General features: G+C 46.6%; 1 protein-coding gene across 13 annotated transcripts in view; it reads right to left on the bottom strand.

The window, feature by feature from the left end:
- The window catches only part of HIC2 (HIC ZBTB transcriptional repressor 2), a 132,462-nt gene that overhangs the window by 100,901 nt on the left and 11,122 nt on the right, over positions 1 to 20,439 (bottom strand). The gene's annotated exons all lie outside the window — the stretch shown is intronic.

Below are 20,439 nucleotides of genomic sequence, written 5' to 3'. Positions count from 1 at the left end.
TTATAAGTTTTTATGTACTTTTGTTGTAAATAGTTTTGGGTTTTTAATGAAACAGCAGCATATAAATAGCTGTATATTCCTGCGTATAAGACTACTTTTTAACCCAGAAAAATCTTCTCAAAAGTCGGGGGTCGTCTTATACGCCGGGTCATATTTCTTATATGGCGAGTATATCCCAAACTCTATACAGTGGTACCTCAACTAACGAATGCTTCGACTTACGAAGGTTTCGACTTACGAAGTAGACAACCCTGGAAGTCTTTTCGTCGCACGCGCGTTCTGCACCTGCGCAGAAGCGGCATGCGCGGTCCGCACATGCGCAGAATCGTGCATGCGCAGAACGGGCGCTTCGACATCCGAAGACTTCGACTTACGAAGAGCCCCGCGGAACAGATAGTCTTCGTAAGTCGAGGTACCACTGTATTTTAACTGGAAAAGTTGGGGGTCATCTTATACGCCCAGTCGTCTTATACATACGGTATTTCTTATGAATAAAGGTAAAGGGACCCCCGACCATTAGGTCCAGTTGTGACAGACTCTGGGGTTGCAGCGCTCATCTCGCTCTATTGGCCAAGGGAGCTTCCAGGTCATGTGGCCAGCATGACAAAGCCGCTTCTGGTGAACCAGAGCAGCACACGGAAACGCCATTTACCTTCCCGCCAGAACAGTATCTCTTTATCTACTTGCACCTTGACGTGCTTTCGAACTGCTAGGTTGGCAGGAGCTGGGACCGAGCAATGGGAGCTCACCCCGTCGCAGGGATTCGAACTGCCGACCTTCTGATCGGCAAGCCCTAGGCTCAGTGGTTTAACCCCCAGCGCCACTATTCATATTATCTTATGAATAATAAACGTAAATAACAAAAACAACACTAGCATGCATACACACGATTAATTTAAAAGCTATGCGGCGTTTGGTTTACACCAGTTTTGTTTGACCAGGTACACTGAGCTTCCCTGATAAGTTTTGCTTTTCACAAACAGTGGGCGGAAGAGCTTTAGCCGTGCCGAGAACTTCCAGCCCAGCCGTTCGTTCATGCCACTCTACGCTTTTGTTTCCCCACTCTTTCATCAACACAAATCCCTTATTTTGGCACAGCTAGCCAAGAAATCTCTCGGTTACACTTGTTCTTAGAAAGCAAACAGGCATTGCTAAAGCTGGAACTGACAGGAGGAGGGCTTGTTCCATGGACTGCTGAGCCAGCAAAGAAGCAGGTGGCAAATGGATATTCCCAGGGGACGGTCTTCTCCAACTCCTGCTCTGCCACCCTTTCTTCTTCAAGAGGTTCCCTATGCTTTTAAAACCCAAACAGGTGAGCTACATCACTTGCATAGGGCCCTCTTTCCCTGGCATAAAGTATTAAAGCATTGACCAAGGGGTGGGACTCGATGGCTCCAATCTCTCCCCCAAATCTTAGTCATGCTGGCCACATGACCTGGGAGCTGTACGCCGGCTCCCTCGGCCAGTAAACCGAGATGAGCGCCGCAACCCGAGTCGTCCGCGACTGGACCTACCCTAATGGTCAGGGGTCCCTTTACCCTTTACCTTACCTTGCTACTCAAACGCCTAGGTTCCCAAACACCAAAAACCCGGAAGTAAATGTTCCGTTTCCAAACATTTTTCGGAAGCCGAACGTCCAATGTGACTGTTGGCTATTGTTTCCGGTGCGCCTGCACCAATCAAAAGCTGCGCCTTGGGTTTTGAACATTTCGGAAGTCAAACAGACTTCCAGAACAGATTAAGTTTGGCGCTTTTGTTTTTGCTATTTTGCATTTTTGTGGTATGTTTGGTTAATTTGTTTTTGTGACTGTGTGGAACCCAGTTCAGCTACTACTGTATATTCCTGTGTATAAGACTACTTTTTAACCCAGGAAAATCTTCTCAAAAGTCGGGGGTCGTCTTATACGCCGGGTCGTATTTCTTAAACGGCGAGTATATCCCAAACTCTATATTTTGACTGGAAAAGTTGGGGGTCGTCTTATACGCCGGAATTTACGGTAATTGATTGGTTGTGTGACTGCGGAAAGGGATAAAAGCCCCCCACCCCAACAATGACCATCAGTGCAGGTAAGAAAAAATACTGTCTTATTTTATAGTACAGTACATTGATTATTGCTTTCATTTTATGGATCAATGGTCTCATTAGGTAGTAAAATTCATGTTAAATTGCTGTCTTAGGGGTTGTTTTTAAAAGTCTGGAACGGATTAATCCGTTTTGCATTGCTTTCTATGGGAAAGCGTGCCTTGGTTTTGGAACGCTTTGGTTTTGGAATGGACTTCCGGAAAGGATTAAGTTTGAGAACCAAGGTAGGAGGAAGACAATGGTTTATGTATTTTTGAAGTACCATCATACAAAAAGCAGCCTCCTTTCCTCCTGTGTCCTATAAACTGGTACTAAGAAGTGGCATGGGCTGCTTCTTCTTCTTTGGCGATCACTCATAGTTGAGTAAGACTGTCTTCCATGAACACGGTTTTAGCAGAGAGTCCATAAGTGACGGTAGAGGCCAATTCTGGATCCACACGTACTTCCCACAGTGGGGACATTGGTTTCCAGGCTGGAGTTGATCATGGTGAGGGTTTGCCAAGCGTGCCTTCCTCTTAGCACATTTTTCCCTTTCGTCCTGAGTTCCAGCGCCTTCAAAGCCCATGACACCTTTGGTAAAGCCTGTTCTCCAATTGGAGCGCTCGCAAGCCAGCGTTTCCCATATGTCGGTGTTTATACTACATTTTTAAAGATTTGCCTTCAGAGTCTTAAAACCTCTTTTGTTGACCACCAGCATTACGCTTTCAACTGTTAAGTTCGGAATAGAGTACAGGGTAGTTGCTTTGGAAGACAATACAGTAATCGGGCATTGGCACAACATGACCAGTCCAACGAGGTTGATGTTGAAGAATCATTGCTTCGACACTGGTGAATTTTCCTTCTTCCAGCAAACTGGCATTAGTTCGCCTGTCTTCCCAAGTGATGTGTAAAATCTTTTGGAGACACCATTGATGGCATCCTTCGAGGAGTTGGAAATGGTGTTCATAAGTGGTCCATGTTTATAAGTGGCATGGGCACCATGCGAGTTTTATGAGCTGGTGCTATGCAGCAGTTAAGACTGTGGAAATCAGATACTCGCCTTGCCCAACCACCGACTACACCAGTGTTTCTCAACCAGTGTGCCTCCAGATGTTTTGGGACTACAACTCCCATCATTCCTGACCACTGGTCTTGCTAGCTAGGGATGATGGGAGTTGTAGTCCCAAAACATCTGGAGGCACACTGGTTGAGAAACACTGGACTACCCTAAAGAAACAAGCTCCACCAGATTCAAAGTAAATGTACTTACGATTGTGTTGCAGAGCATGTTCAATTTCCTCCTCCCCTAAGCAAATACTTTATTCAAATAATTTTGACTTCTTTTAAAAAACAAACTCACAACAAAAACACCCTGCCAATATGAGTTTCAGCTCCCTCTTATAAACGTTAAACGAGATCCCAAACATTTTAGGGGTGGTGGAATCCAATCCCAGAAGGTTTAGAAAACACACTTCACTGGTATTCAGGTCTGACGAAAACAGAAAAGCTCACAACAAGCAGGTATATTTGTCTCTTCCTTTGACACATGGAAAGCTCTCTAGATGCCAAGTTCTTTTTAAAAAACGCAGAGTCTGCAAATATTTTAACATCGCTATTGCAGCTACAACTTGGCAGTGGCAAGGAGTCGTGGTTACCAGCTTTGTAGTCGTGGAACACACCTCCACACTAACCACAGTCCAGGGGCGGAACCCAGAGAGAAACTTCTTCATAGCTAGTCGGACTCCTTGATCCCCAGACCTAGTTTTGTTCTCCAGGCTTCCTCAACCTGGTGCCCGCCCCCCCCCCCAGATGCTGTTATAAATTATTATCTATACACTGCTTAACTGCAATGGTCTCTTAAGTGGTGTACAAAGACCACAGCACAATAAAAACAAAAATAAGTTAAAATTATAAAATCAGAATTCAGTTTTTTTTTTTTTAAGCCAGCTGGTTTTTTTTTAAAGTCTTCTGTGTAAGTGCTGGAAGTTCAACAGGGGGCCTGTCCAACCCCAGTTTGTAGGGAGTACTATAACATGGGGCACACAATTTATATATTTTTAAAATGCTGCATTCTACATTTCTATGACCTGCCCTGGGGCCTTCTGCTGAAGGGCAGGTAATAAATCTTCTAACATCATCAGCATCACAGAATTTCCGCTGGATGCAAGCCACGGGGGAACCACTACCAGTGACTCTTCTGAAGACCTCAGTGAATGGGCAGGGATAGAAGGAATCGGGCCATTCTTGAAGTTAGCCTTCAGCCAAGTCCTTCAGGTGGATTTGCATATGACTACAAAAGCCTTGAGTCTGCTGAACTTCTACTCCCATCATCCCTGACTGGTGACCAGACTTCCTGAGACTGGTACAGTGGTGCCTCGACCTCCGAAGGTTTCAACTTCCGAAGTCCGCTAACCCGGAAGTATTTTCGGTCTGCGCATGTGCAAAATGGACGCTTTGACTTCCGAGTGCCGCGGAACAGATCGCCTTCGGAAGTCGAGGTACCACTGTATGCGTTACAGTCCAAACCTTGGCAGAGAAAGGCAAGTCTATTCTGACTGGCAGTAGTTCATCAGGGTCTCATATACTTCTTGCTACTTGGCATCCTTTTAACTCGGGCTTCCTCAAACTCGGCCCTCCGGATGTTTTGAGACTACAGTTCCCATCATCCCTGACCACTGGTCCTGCTAGGTAGGGATCATGGGAGTTGTAGGCCTAAAACATCTGGAGGGCCAAGTTTGAGGAAGCCTGTTGCCAAGGATCAAGCCTCGGACCTTCCACATTTCAACCATGTGGCCTCCCTGCTATGAAGCCTCTTGAAGTGATCAGAAAAGGAAAGGGAACCACAGCTTTGGTCTGAGGCCATGCGGTCCAAAGGAAAGCAGAGAACAAGGCACCATCCCACAGTTTTAGCGACTCCACTCCAGATTTGTGTAGGATTTCCTTAGCTTTTTCCTCTCCCAAAGATATCCTGCAAACAGCGTTTGAAATTCGCCATGTGCATTTTGCAACTGGTGCGTCAAATTATGACCCCATGGAGATCTCTGGGTGCCCGGTCGGAAAGCAAAATGTCCCTTAGAGAAGGACCTGAAATGTTTTGCCTGAAGCTTGAATTAGTTTTATTCTGGATTGGTTTACAGTGGTACCTTGCTTTTCAAACTTAATCTTAACCAGAACAGTTCGAAAACCAAGCCACGGCTTCTGACTGGCTGCAGGAGCTTCCTGCACTCAATCGTAAGCCACATCAGACGTTCGGCTTCTGAAAAACATTTGCAAATCGGAACACTTACTTCCAGGTTTGTGGCGTTTGGGAGCTGATTTGTTCGAGAACTAAGCCGTTCATGAACCAAGGTACCACTGTATTTTATGTTTAAATGTGTTGTTGTAAACTGCTTTGAGATTTGTACAGTGGTACCTCTCGGTTTAAGTACACAATTGGTTCCGGAATTGTGTACAGTGGTACCTCGACTTACGAACGACTCGACAACCGAATTTTTAGACTTGCGAATGGGGGTAATGGCCGTGCGCTTACGAATGTCTCGACATCCAGAAAAAAACGTGGAGGTTTTAGATAGGGATTTTTCGACTTGCGAATTTTTCGACTTACAAAGGTGCCTTCGGAACGGATTAAATTCGTAAGTTGTACTTAACCTGAAGCGTACTTAACCTGATGCAAACTTTCCCATTGAAAGTAATGGAAAGTGGATTAATCCGTTCCAGACGGGTCCATGGAGTACTCAACCTGAAGTGTACTTAACCCGAAGTATGAGTGTAATTGGTTCTGGAAGTCCGTACTTAACCTGAAGCGAACTTTCCCATTGAAAGTAATGGAAAGTAGATTAATCCGTTCCAGATGGGTCCGCGGAGTTGTTGTTGTTGTTTAATCGTTTAGTCGTGTCTGACTCTTCATGACCCCATGGACTAGAGCACGCCAGGCCCTCCTGTCTTCCACTGCCTCCCACAATTCGGTGAAACTCATGTTCGTAGCTTCAAGAACACTGTCTAACCATCTCGTCCTCTGTCGCCCCCTTCTCCTTGTGCCTTCCATCTTTCCCAACATCAGGGTCTTTTCCAGGGAGTCTTCTCTTCTCATGAGGTGGCCAAAAGTATTGGAGCCTCAGCTTCACGATCTGTCCTTCCAGTGAGCACCCAGGGCTGATTTCCTTCAGAATGGATAGGTTTGATCTTCTTGCAGTCCATGGGACTCTCAAGAGTCTCCTCCAGCACCATAATTCAAAAGCATCAATTCTTCGGCGATCAGCCTTCTTGATGGTCCAGCTCTCACTTCCATACATCACTACTGGGAAAACCATAGCTTTAACTATACAGACCTTTGTAGGCAAGGTGATGTCTCTGCTTTTTAAGATGCTGTCTAGGTGTGTCATTGCTTTTCTCCCAAGAAGCAGGCAAATTTTAATTCCGTGACTGCTGTCACCATCTGCAGTGATCAAGGAGACCAAGAAAGTAAAATCTCTCGCTACCTCCATTTCCGCGGAGTACTTAAACTGAAAAAACGTACTTAAACCGAGGTATGAATGTATTTTAAAAAACAAAAGTTGTATGGGAACGGAATGAAGAAGAATTTCCATGGTGGGGAGGGGAGAGAAATGGCACCTAAACATTCCATTGTGGCCTCTCAGGTCTAAGATACCATTTGGCGATTAGATGATATATCTGAGTTTCTAACACTGCCTGCAAGGCAGTCGAGGTTAAGGGTCAGGCGTTCCCTTCTCCTTGATGGGCTGCCTTCCCTAGTTCATGTGGCCCAGCTGCCCCTCACGTCCCTCTACAACATGTGCAGAAACCACCTTCTTGACCGTTGGACCCACTACTGGTCTCTTCCATTCAATCCACCATCGGCTACCCTCACCTAGTTTAGCCTGCCGGTGTGGCCACTGTCACATGTTTACAACTTGCGGGAGCCACAGGTGAGATCTGAGTGCAGGGTGGGGACCAAAGGTGGGCAAACTGCCCCAGAAGGAGCACCACGGGTCCCCCGCCAAGGGAACTGCTCCACCCACCCACCCCATTGAAATCAATGGACAAGACCAACTGAGGCCTGTCAATTGCAATGGGTGTACTTCAAATAAAACTTAGTTGGATACAACCCCAAATCAGCAAGCCGCAGCCTGAATATATAAGCCAAAACGGTGCCCCCTAAACGTTGCTAAAGCCCAACTCGCATCAGCTCTAGCAAGCACGGCCAGAGTGTCAGGGATTCTGGAATTTGCAGTCCAAACAATATCTGGCGGGCACCATGTTGATTACTCCGAAATAGTACCAAGACTGGCTCAACAAGCTCCCAGAAAGGAAGTATGGAAGACTTAAGGGAGCAAATAAATGAGGCCTTGCAAGGGAGCAGGTCTCAGAAGGAATTTTTGCCTGCCTTCTCTCAGCCTCTTTCCTATGGTGGGATCCAGTATTCAGCCACAACTGTGCATGCAGGTTGAGCAAAAGGAGCTAATCCTCTCCCTGGTTGCATTAACTGATCAGTCACAGGGCCTCCGGAAGCCACGTCATTAACTTCCGCGGGCCAATGTTTACATCTCTGCACACGTAAAACAGGGATTACAGGATGGACAACTGTCTGCAGGTGTTTACAAAGCACATTGATGTTTTATTTCAACAGCTTCCTAAGACTTCCAGTAGTGCTTACGTTCTCAAGGGAACCTACCTATCCAATATAACGGAGGTTGGAAACATGGCACCCATGCGTCTCCACAGAACTTCCTCTGGACCAGGTTAAAGGTGGCCGTCCAAACATCTATCTGCCCCTCGAGACTCAGCCCTGGCCAGGGCCTGGCTTAGTCATTTACTGTATAGTCATACCTCGGTTTAAGTATGCTTCAGGTTAAGTATGGACTTCCAGAACCAATTACAGTCATACATTGGGTTAAGTACGCTTCAGGTTGAGTACTTTCAATTTAAGTACGCCACAGACCTGTCTGGAACGGATTAATCCACTTTCCATTACTTTCAATGGGAAAGTTCGCTTCAGGTTAAGTACGCTTCAGGTTAAGTATGGACTTCCAGAACCAATTAAGTACTTAACCTGAGGAACCACTGTATTTAGTAAAAAAAAAAAAAACCTCAGCATTTATTATCACACTTCTCCCAAGTGCTTAAAAGTACTCTACTTATTAATGTATTTTTTGTCCAAAGAGTTGACAGTATATAACTTGACTACACAGAAGGGCTACCAGCAATTACCTTTGGGTCTTCAGGACCAGCCCAAATAGTACGTGGCAACCAATTGCACAAAAAACCTACAAAGCTCTTGCCGAATCTGCTTACGGCTCATGAACAAGCACCACAATCTACACATTTCAAATCTTCCACACCAAATCGCCTGCTTTCACTCGATCTGTTGTAAACCCCTTCACACCAAAATGTCATTCTCATTCCTTCTTTGTTTTAGCTCTGCAACATTAAAGCAGTGTTCTTCAACCTTGAGTCCTCCGATGTGGACGGACTACAACTCCCATCATCCTGGACCATTTGGGCTAAGCTTGCTGTGGATAATGGGGATTGTAGTCCATCCACATCTGGGGACCCGAGACTGAAGATACACTGCCTTTAAAATAACAATCGTCACGAGACAGGGAGGATTTGAGCTTAACGCACACCCATGAAAAACATATTGGAATTTAAAGACCAAGAACTCATAATACAGGGGGGGACAAAAACCAGACCCCCGAAGAAGGCTTTCCACATGAAGCCAGTTCTTGAGATCAAGCAAAGGGACGGAAAGGCATGGACCTTAGAATCATAGAGTTGGAAGAGACCACAAGGGCCATCCAGTCCAACCCCCTGCCAAGCAGGAAACACCATCAAAGCATTCTGGACATATGCCTGTCAAGCCTCTGCTTAAAGACCTCCAAAGGAGGAGACTCCACCACACTCCTTGGCAGCAAATTCCACTGCCAAACAGCTCTTACCGTCAGGAAGTTCTTCCTAATGCTTAGGTGGAATCTTCTTTCTTGTAGTTTGAATCCAATGCTCCGTATCCGCTTCTCTGGAGCAGCAGAAAACAACCTTTCTCCCTCCTCTATATGACATCCTTTTATATATTTGAACATGGCTATCATATCACCCCTTAACCTTCTCTTCTCCAGGCTAAACATACCCAGCTCCCTAAGCCGTTCCTCATAAGGCATCGCTCCCAGGCCTTTGACCATTTTGGTTGCCCTCTTCTGGACACGTTCCAGCTTGCCAGTATCCTTCTTGAACTGTGGTGCCCGGGAACTGGACACAGTACTCCAGGTGAGGTCTGACCAGAGCGGAATACAGTGGTACTATTACTTCCCTTGATCTAGACGCTATACTCCTATTGATGCAGCCCAGAATTGCATTGGCTTTTTTAGCTGCTGCATCACACTGTTGACTCATGTCAAGTTTGTGGTCTACCAAGACTCCTAGATCCTTTTCACATGTACTGCTCTCAAGCCAGGTGTCTCCCATCCTGTATTTGTGCCTTTCATTTTTTATTTTGCCCAAGTGTAGTACTTTACATTTCTCCTTGTTGAAATTCATCTTGTTTGCTTTGGCCTTGCAAGTGGGTTTTGCTAAAAGAATCAATTCTTTACACAAGGCATAATTTAACCTGTGCAAACTCACAGAGAAGGATGTTATTACGGTGGCCGCTGGCCATTTTTAGAAGATCAGATAATTACATGGAGAGTTTCAAGGGTCCACCACTGACCCGTGAGAGCCGTCGTACAAGCAGCTTAGTTTTAAACTCCTTCAGTCACGAACCTCAGTGGGTGGCTTGTACAAACAGCTGTCATCTCCACAACAGTGCCTGTGCAAAAGGGAATCTAAGCACGGTCTACAACAAACCCCAAGTATTTGGAACCGGGTGGGGAGGAAGAAGTGATATAACACAAATGCAGCCACCCAACCTCTTTATCTGGCCCATGGAAATTCCCCCACCCTCATCAGCCCTCTATTGCACCTTCCTTGAGTCTTTTTGCCTGGCTAGAATGTATGCCTTGGAACTCAAGAGAGGTAGGTGGGTGTAGTCTCCATCCTGGAAGAATTGGATTTTGTAGTCCACACTGTGCCAGGGGAACCAAGAACATGTGAGTTTGGAAATAGGAACACAGGAAGCTGCCTCATACAGTGTCGGGGAATTGGTCCAGCTAGCTCAGTACAGCGTTCGAAATTTGCCAGGAGCATTTTGTACCTGGCTATCAACCACTTCCTATGCAATATTTTTCTTTGCAGCATCGGACTTTCCTTTCGCTTCCAGGCATATCCGCAACTGAACGACCTTTCGGCTTTGCCCCAGCCGCTTCATCAGCTCTGAATCTACTTGTACTTGTCCTCCGCTCTTCCTCAGTAGCATGTTGGACGCCATGTTGGTGCTGGAGGAGACTCTTGAGAGTCCCATGGACTGCAAGAAGATCAAACCTGAGTGCTCACTGGAAGGACAGATCCTGAAGCTGAGGCTCCAATACTTTGGCCACCTCATGAGAAGACAAGACTCCCTGGAAAAGACCCTGATGTTGGGAAAGATGGAGGGCACTAGGAGAAGGGGACGACAGAGGACGAGATGGTTGGACAGTGTTCTCGAAGCTACGAACATGAGTTTGACCAAACTGCGGGAGGCAGTGCAAGACAGGAGTGCCTGGCATGCTATGGTCCATGGGGTCACGAAGAGTCAGACACGACTAAACGACTAAACAACAACATCAACCACTTGTGACTAAGTGAAGATGCCCGGGCACCAGGATGGCACCTGATATCTTCACCATCTGGAGGTGCATGCCTGGGAATCGTTGGATCTGGGCTGTTTTCACACATTCATTGTTGTAGCTTGTATTCTTCACCCACCCACCTCACCCCACTGCTCTGCTCACCGTTGTGAAGAATATTCTTACGCTATGAATGGTCCATGCCACCATTAAGAAAAAAGAGTTTGAAAAAGGAACGCAAGGATTTATGGGGAGGCTGGACAGAAAACCCTCACAGAAACAGTGACTTTTGTGTTAAATCTTGTTTGAAATCATCTCAGAAGCAGTGACAAGAGGAAGAAAAATAAGAACAGACTTGTTGGGAAAGATCGGGATTCTATTGGGCTATAAATGATTGGAAAGAATTTGGAATGTGGACTAGAATGGCAGCAAGAATCGTTAGTCAGAATCCTCAGATTTTGAAGCATGGGAAGTCAAAAATTTTATGATTTGGTATAATATTTAGTTTAATAGATATGTATTTGTATAATTTGGAATAATCGATATGATATGATTGGTTTGTAAGTGAAAATTTAATAAAAATTGATTTTAAAAAAAGAAAAGAAAAAGAGGTCGGAATAGGCCAACATATATGTGGACTGTCCCTGGATCAAGGGACTTTCCTTCAAGTTCTCAAAGCTCTTAACCTAGTTCAAGGTTGTCATCTGAACTAGCCAGACGTTTAACTGAGAATGAATCACACTCAGTCCATCATTTGAAAAGACTTTAGAGCTCTCTTGCCCCAAAATGGCAGCTAGACATCCCATTTTGGCGACTTTAACTGTGGTTTAAAGAGCCATTTGGCCCCTAGTTTATAACCCTGGTGGGACCTAAGCAAAACGAAGAGTAACGGGGGGGGGGGGGGACGACTCTGGGTAGGTGTACTTTGCATTATCTAAAGCTTCTGAACAGTCTTCAAGGGCAGACCCTTGTGGAACACATGGCAGTAATCCAGACGGGAGATTGCCGTAGCGTAAGTGACAAGACAATGCTTGTGCAGGAGAAGATACACTGCCTCTTGGCCTCTAGGAGAACTGCATGCTGCAATCTTGGTCCTTTAGCCCCATACAGAACCGGTTTAAATGCAGGAGTTAAGCTGAAGGGTTAAGTCCTCAGGGGCACAACCTGTAAGGAGGAAGGCTTATAGGGGACAGCCCCCCCTCATCAGGTCGAGTTCCTCGCAGAGCAGTAAGTCCAGCAGCGGATCAGATTACAGGAGTCAGGAAACCCAAGTCTCTGGCAGCCTCAGGCAGCCCCTGCTCCAAGGGGAGGGGGAGAGAGCTGGGGAGGAAGGAATCAGAAGGAAGGCCCTTTCCCCCCAATGCCTGAATTGAGACGAATGGCTCCCCGTAGGACCAAGGGGAGGCGCTTTGGGGTTCCCAGGCCGTTATGTTGGGCGCGAAACAGAAAGCAGCCATTGCGAGGTTCTGACTCAGACTGAGCAGACATGATTTACGGACACTGTGCACTGTAAATCATATGCACAAATAAAAACATCTTAAAGACAAGCAGATGTGGAGAGTCGTTACTCAAGAGTAGCCACAACAACCCCTGACACAACCTTATCCCCTTTGACAAACATACCCATGGACTTCCAAGCACCTCCACAGCTCAGAAGGGCTTGCAGCAGGCATGAGGATTTTACCCCCCGAGAGTTCCCTGGAACCAGTTGGCAGAAACAGCAGGCCGCGATTTGCTGCCAATGCGATTTTGACCTAGAGCAAACGGAAGTTCCTTTTCCAAGAATTTCTGAAGCTGTTGAGTCACATTGGATTGTTGGCAACAGACCATGTAACCCAACCGGGAGGAGGTTTGGGGGAAGAGAACATAAACAAGGAACAAATAGGACACACCCCACAAAGGTTCAAAAAAGGGGCAGATGCCATTTCCAGGAAAAGTGGGAAGCATAAATTAGTCTCTTTCCCAAAAGATCGAGCCGGAGGGCAATGGAGTTTTAACGATGGGAAGTCATCATTACAATGCAAAAAAAGTCAGAGGAAGGGCAGATCAATCTTATTTCCAGGGAATGTTCGTTCACAAGTCTGTTCCATCTCGTAGCCACATCAATCCTCCTTTTTAAAAATCTGAACAAAAACTCCTTATTTATTTGGTTTTTATTTAATGGATTTATACCCTTTCGGCAAAACATGGCTTTAAATGCCTGGGTGTCTTTGAAAGGATGGGTTTCCAAAACAGATATGTGTCCTAAAATATGTGTGAGGGGAGGGGTTCAGCGGAGAACACCACCACAAAATTTGGAGAAGCATGATGTCAAGACCAGTGGTCCCCAAGCATCCCCTTGTTGTAAGGTGCAATTGTAAGGTGCTGTGCTAGATCCTGTGGGATTCTGAATTTCATTTCAGGCCACCTGAATGAAATTTGTGGACCACTGGCAATCCACCAAACACAGTTAGGGAACCCCCCAGTCTAGAGCCGTTCTCTTCAACCTTGGATACCCAGATAGATTTGGACAGACTACAACTCCCTTGACCAGTGGGGCTAAGTTGGCTGTGGATGATGGCAAAAAACCAAACTGGTCAAAGGCCTGGAAACGATGCCTTATGAGGAACGGCTTAGGGAGCTGGGTATGTTTAGCCTGGAGAAGAGAAGGTTAAGGGGTGATATGATAGCCATGTTCAAATATATAAAAGGATGCCATATAGAGGAGGGAGAAAGGTTGTTTTCTGCTGCTCCAGAGAAGCGGACACGGAGCAATGGATTCAAACTACAAGAAAGAAGATTCCACCTAAACATTAGGAAGAACTTCCTGACAGTAAGAGCTGTTCGGCAGTGGAATTTGCTACCAAGGAGTGTGGTTAAGTCTCCTTCTTTGGAGGTCTTTAAGCAGAGGCTTGACAGGCATATGTCAAGAATGCTTTGATGATGTTTCCTGCTTGGCAGGGGGTTGGACTGGATGGCCCTTGTGGTCTCTTCCAACTCGATGATTCTATGAATTGTAGTCCACCCACATTTGAGGACTCAAGGTTGAACGCAGCAGTTTTGAGTTCACCACCAGAGGAGCACTCCATTGTCTTGAGGCAGATGGATGCCAACGGCTTCAGTTACACACACCCCAAACCAGGATGACACAAATGGGGTATTATCTGTTCTACAATTTGCAAATCTGCCTTAAGTCTCTAGTAACCCATATTCCCTCTCTCTCATCAGAACCATTCTGGATTTGCTCCCCCCTACCCTGCCAAGGTGGTATCCCAGAATGCACTGCTCAGTTTATCAAAATGGCAGCCAACCTCCTTGTTGCTGTTTCCCAGTTCCGTAAACCCAACAACGGATACCCTGAAGAACGGTCCAGTCAACACCCTTTCCTTGCACTCATAGGAACATAGGAAACTGCTCTATACAGAGCTGGCCCATTTGACTCAGTACTGCCTACACTGACTGGCAGCATTTCGCCAAAATTTCAGACAGGATTATCTCCTGGAATTGAACCTTGGACCTTCTGCTACTCTGGACTCTTTGGGAAGGCAGGGAGAGGTATAAATTCAATAAAATCATAACAATAAATATTTCTACATGCAAAGCGGATACTCTACAATCATGTCACGGCCCTTCCCACGCTCCCCACGTAAAATTCATTCACAAAAACACAGACGAGGGGATAAGCCTGTTTCTCAACTGCACCACTTCCGGCTCACGGAGATGTTCCTTTCATAACCACTACCCACCCCACCCCCACCCCCACCTTTGGTCTTCAGTGGAACTGGAAAGTCCCATCAATTCCTAGCCGGCTTTGTTTTGTTTTAAATTGCAATACAACCTTGTACACCCTTGTTGGCGTGCATGCATGCTCTTTGGAAGGCGTGGGGGAAAGAAATACACTAGATGAAATTTGACGTGACTTTCGCTGAAATGGAAAAAGACTTTCCCCCGAAATTGAGGAGGAGCGTCTCCACACCCATCGTTCAGCCCGGACACGGAGGTCCAGCTCTGAGGGCCTTCCGGCGGTTCCCTCACCAGGGCTGTCTAAAGCCTATGCGGCCCTGGGGTGCAAAGATCCACCCGGCGCCCCCCCCCCAGGTTGCCCATACCCAGGCATGCAGGAGGGCAGAGCCGGCTGGCCGCCTCAACATCTCGCTGGCTCGGTCGCCCCCAAACTCATGGCACAGAGCCGTCCACAGAAGAGCCCGTCGTGGCGCTCCGACCAACAGTCGGGCTCTTCCCCGGACTAAGCTCTGGGGTGCCGGACACTCGGTCTGGCACCCCTGAGAGCCCGGTTCCCGGTTCCCCGCACCCCTAGCACCTATGGGTAAGACGGCCCTGTCCCTCACTGTGAGAAGTGAGGTTACAGGGAACCAGGCAGAGGACCTTCTCAGTAGTGGCGCCCGCCCTGTGAAACACCCTCTCATCAGATGTCAAGGAAATAAGCAACTATCTGACTTTTAGAAGACATCTGAAGGCAGCCCTGTTTAGGGAAGTTTTTAATGTTTTATGTTTGATCATGTTTTTAATATTCTCTTGGGAGCCGCCCAAAGTGGCTGGGCATCCCAGCCAGATGGGTGGGGTATAAATAATAATAATAAAATTATTTCTATGCCGTTTTCATGGGACGTGGTGGAAGGTCAGTGATAAGAGTCGGCGAAGGAAGCGGTGGTTACCCTAAAGTTAGGGAACTGGAGGAAGAATTGGGCAAGACCGAGCCATGCCTGTTAACAGTGATCAGCGAGGTTGAATTTGTGCCATGCACTTAAAAGTGGCTTCCTTCAAAGGCCCCTGGGAAGTTAAGTTTACACCTCCCAGAGCTGCAACGGCCAACAGCTCCCAGAATTCTTTGGGAGAAGTCACGTGCCCTACATGTATAGTGTGTACAAAGAGAAATGAAAGAGCCTCTTCCATTTGTAAAGATCTACAGCAAAATAAATAAAAATAAAAAATGACTAGCTTCAGACAAGAGACAATGACTAGCTTCAGACAAAAACCACAGGAATCGTGGGATGTAACTTCCTGCCTGACCTTGCATCAAACACAAAAACACATCTGCAAACTCTATTCCCATCCTTAACGCATGTTCACTGAACGGGGGTGGGGTGGGGTAGAGAGAGATGCTCTGAAGCGCTTGTTAAGGACGGTGCACATCCAACATGTCTTTCAGTCGGTCACATCACAAGAAACCCAAGGCTGGAACCAAGGAGGAAAGGCAAGCAATAAATGACAAAGCCACATGTTTTGCATAGCCATCAGCTTTGCCCCAAATCTCAGGAGACAAGAGACATGGAGAAGGCAGAGTTAAAGACAAAAAAAAAAAAACCCAGCCCCCCCATCCCTTATACATGCAACCTGTTCAGGCATTAATATGCCACTAATTAACGCTTTGAGAATCTTTGAGAATTGTGAGCTTCGGTAGTCATTTTAAGCTTTTACACGAGAACCTTAGAAAGAGTCCGCCCCCTGAGGAAACCATTCCTGTGAAACGGGGAAGAAGCTAGCCGCCCGTCGGAAGAGATAAGAACGCATGACACATCGTAGCACTTTATTATCAGACTCTAATATCGGACTTGATTATTGCACTACGATTTTCCCAGTAGTGATGTATGGAAGTGAGAGCTGGACCATAAAGAAGCCTGATCGCCGAAGAATTGATGCTTTTGAATTATGGTGCTGGAGGAGACTCTTGAGAGTCCCATGGACTGCAAGAAGATCAAACCTATCCATTCTGAAGGAAATCAGCCCTGAGTGCTCACTGGAAGGACAGATCCTGAAGCTGAGGCTCCAATACTTTGGCCACCTCATGAGAAGAGAAGACTCCTTGGAAAAGACCCTGATGTCGGGAAAGATGGAGGGCACTAGGAGAAGGGGACGACAGAGGACGAGATGGTTGGACAGTGTTCTCGAAGCTACGAACATGAGTTTGACCAAACTGCAGGAGTCAGTGGAAGACAGGAGTGCCTGGCGTGCTCTAGTCCAGTGGTTCCCAACAGGTGGTCCGGGGACCCCCAGGGGTCCGCGAGCTATGCCAGAGGGGTCCGCAAGATGCTATTAGAATAAAAAATATATTAAATATATTTCGTATGATAACAGATTTTTTGTTTTGGCCGCTTCCTGCATGAGCAGAGTCTAGCGCAGAGTCTGTTTTGCAAAGAGGCAGCGCGCGCATTCTACTAATGCTCACCTCCCCAAGATGATTTGCGCGCATCGGCTTCATTTGTGCGCTACTGCGCAGGTACCCTGTCTTCTCCATTCCCCTCCCTCCTCCCTGACGCGTGCTGCCTCTTTGCAAAACAGTAGTGTTTGTAAACAAAGCAAGCATTTTCTTCCATGTGTTTCATGAAAAACAAATATAGGAATCGGCTTGACATGCGGTCGGATTTCAGAGTGAAAGTTTCAAGTTTGGAACCTAATATTTCAGAAATAATGGACTCAAAGGACAGATTTAACTCATCTCATTAAGAACTGAAAATTAAAACTAACTGTATACTGATGGAGTACTCTGTTGTAACTGTAAAAAACGTATAAATATAAAATATAAAAAGACTCTTAATTTGGCTCTCACTTTTTAATTTTAGGATTAGGAATAAATGGGGGTCCTTGTCACAATAGCGGCTCGATTAGGGGTCCTCGAGAAAATTTTGTTGGGAACCCCTGCTCTAGTCCATGGGGTCACGAAGAGTCGGACACGACTAAACAACAACAACAACAACTCCGCAGGTTAAGTACGGACTTCCAGAACCAATTACACTCATACTTCGGGTTAAGTACACTTCAGGTTGAGTACTCCGCGGACCCGTCTGGAACGGATTAATCCACTTCCACACAGAAGTTTGGTCCTGCTTCCCCAGATTCTCTTTTGGCCCATCTGCACTACACGTTTAAAGAAAGATCATACCACTTTAAGCAGTCATTGTTTCGCCCAAAGAATGCTGGGTATAGTAGTTGGTTAAGGTGCTGATGCTGGTAATTGTTAGGAGATTCCCTACTCTTCCTTCCAGAGTGGTATAAAAAAATTCAACCCCTTTTCCCAGGGAACTCTGGGAATTGTAGTTCTGTGCGGCAAATTCCTAACAACTCTCAGCCCCCTTAACAAACTACAATTCCCAGGATTCCTTGGGGGAAAGCCACGGCTGTTTAAAGCGACAGGGTTCCAATTTAAACATCGTGCAGGTGGGGGCTTCGATTTCAGAAGGGTCATTTCCTTGTTGCTGCTGTTAAACAAAAGGGTCTCAGAAATGCTTGCTTCGATCTACTGCAAACCAGCCAGTGATCAACCAGTAGATCCAGACCTACAAGAACCAGCCCCAGGTGCTTCAGTGCCTGAAGCCAGAGGCAAGATTCTAACCCCACCCCACTGAAACCTAGCAATTGAATCTTATTTTCAGCAACAGCAAAGTTTTTTTTTAAAAAAAATGCTGAATGATTTCTCCCTTTCGGAGCTGCACCTTTAGCACCACTGTTTTTCTGCTCTTTAAAGAGCACTGTGCTCCATTGCTCCAGGCTGGATTGCTGCAATGCCCTCTCCGTGGGGCTGCCCTTGAAGGCAATTCAGAAACTTCAACTGGCCCAAAATGCAGATTACTGACCTGGGTTCCCTTCAGGTGTCCTGTAACCCTCCTTTTGAAACAGCTGCACTGGTTGTCATTCCCAGGCCCAATTCAAGGTGCTGACATTTTACGCCTCCCAAACGACTCAGGTGCCAAATACCTGTAAGACCGCCTGCTTCCCTACAGACCCTCTCGGGGACTGACATTGGTGGAGGGGTGCCATCTTGGTTGTTCCATCACCCTCAGGACCGGGGGGGGGGGAGGAGTGGCTTGGGAGAGGGCCTCCTCTGTGGTGCCCCCTAAATTATGGGGAACCCCCCACCAGAGGTGCGCCTGAAACCATCATACAGCTGTCATCGAATGTTGAAGACGCACCTCATTACACTTGAGTTGTGCATTTTTTTAAGGGACACCCCCCCTTATTTCTGTAACTTAAGTTGCTCTTAAACTGATTTTAATATCGTGCTTCAATTGTTGCAACCCACCCCGGGACTTTGAAGCAAAGGGCAGGTAATTAATTGTAATGTTATTGTTATTATTGCTTTATTCAGGCATTCTCAGGTTGTGGTTTCTTACTACAGCGAAAAGACTTCCGGGGGTTGTCGGCTTCGTAAGTCGAAACCTTCGGAAGTAGAGTCATTCGGGTGTCGAGGTACCACTGTACCAGCTTTTAAATGGACCTCTGGCATTTTTTTTGTATGTTTTACTTAGCTATAGGTACACGCCTTGCTCCTTTAATTTCTTTTTTGTAACTAGCCTGGTTAATTAAAGGTAAAGGTACCCCTGACCGTTAGGTCCAGTCGCAGACGACTCTGGGGTTGCGGCGCTCATCTTGCTTTACTGGCTGAGGGAGCCGGCGTACAGCTTCCAGGTCATGTGGCCGGCATGGCTAAGCCGCTTCTGGCGAAACCAGAGCAGCACACGGAAACGCCGTTTACCTTCCCGCCGGAGCGATACCTATTTATCTACTTGCACTTTGACGTGCTTTCCAACTGCTGGGTTGGCAGGGGCTGGGACCGAGCAACGGGAGGTCACCCCGTCGCGGGGATTCGAACCGCCGACCTTCTGATCGGCAAGCCCTAGGCTCAGTGGTTTAACCCACAGCGCCACCCGCGTCCCTTCAGCCTGGTTGATTACAGTGGTGAAAAATCAGTATATATAAAGGGAGGCATTAACGCAGGCATCCCCAACCTGCGGCCCTCCAGATGTTTTGGCCTACAACTCCCATGATCCCTAGCTAACAGGACCAGTGGTCAGGGATGATGGGAATTGTAGTCCAAAACATCTGGAGGGCCAAAGTTTGGAGATGCCTGCATTAGCGTCTTCCTCTGCACCAAAGGGAAGCTTGGGGAATGCAGGAAGGAGAGCCTGCCGCCTGAGGCATGTATCTCATTCTGCCCAACAGTAGCACCGGTACAGAGATCAATGCCCCGCTTCCATGAGAAGTGGCAATGGCCACCAACTTGGATGGCTTCAAAGCAGTGTTAGAAATGCCCTAGGTGCAACTGGTGGGTCCCCAATTATGACCCCGTGGAGATCTCTGGACGCCAGGTTGGCAACTGACATCTCCATCCGACTTTCTTAAGCAGGTGAGCAGAAGAGCTTATTTGCTGCATTTAAATCTCACCTTTTCCTCCAAGAAGTACATGATTCACACAGCCCTCTGCGGTTAATCCCTACAACGACCCTGTGAGGTAGGCTAAGAGGCTGCGACTGACTCCCAAGATCCCACAGTGAAAGCTTCATGACAGAGTGGGGATTTGAACCCTGATCCCCAGGTCCGAGTCCGACACTAACCACTACACCAAACTGCCTTCCTAGAGTTCTTCTCCTATGGGGCAGCTATATTAATTAAGTAGGTAAATAGATATGAGGAAAGCAAACTGTCACTGAGAGAAGGATCTGAAATATTCTCCTTGGAGCTTGGTTTTATTATGGGTTATTTCATGTCTTGTAGACTGCTTTGAGTTTTCTTCTTTAAAATATAAAGTGATAAAGAAATGAACAAAAATAAATAAATTTCACTGTAAAATAAAAAATAAAAAATGGCACCTAGAGGTTCCGTTGTGGTGACCACAACCTAGGTTTAAGGCTCCATTTGGTGATTAGCTGGATAGCTCAGCTGGTTAGAGCGTGATGCTGGTTACACTGA

Source organism: Zootoca vivipara, chromosome 16 (genome assembly GCF_965207765.1).
Source record: "Zootoca vivipara chromosome 16, rZooViv2.hap1.1, whole genome shotgun sequence".
NCBI lineage: Eukaryota > Metazoa > Chordata > Lepidosauria > Squamata > Lacertidae > Zootoca > Zootoca vivipara.
This window is presented reverse-complemented; position numbering and strand designations above follow the sequence as displayed.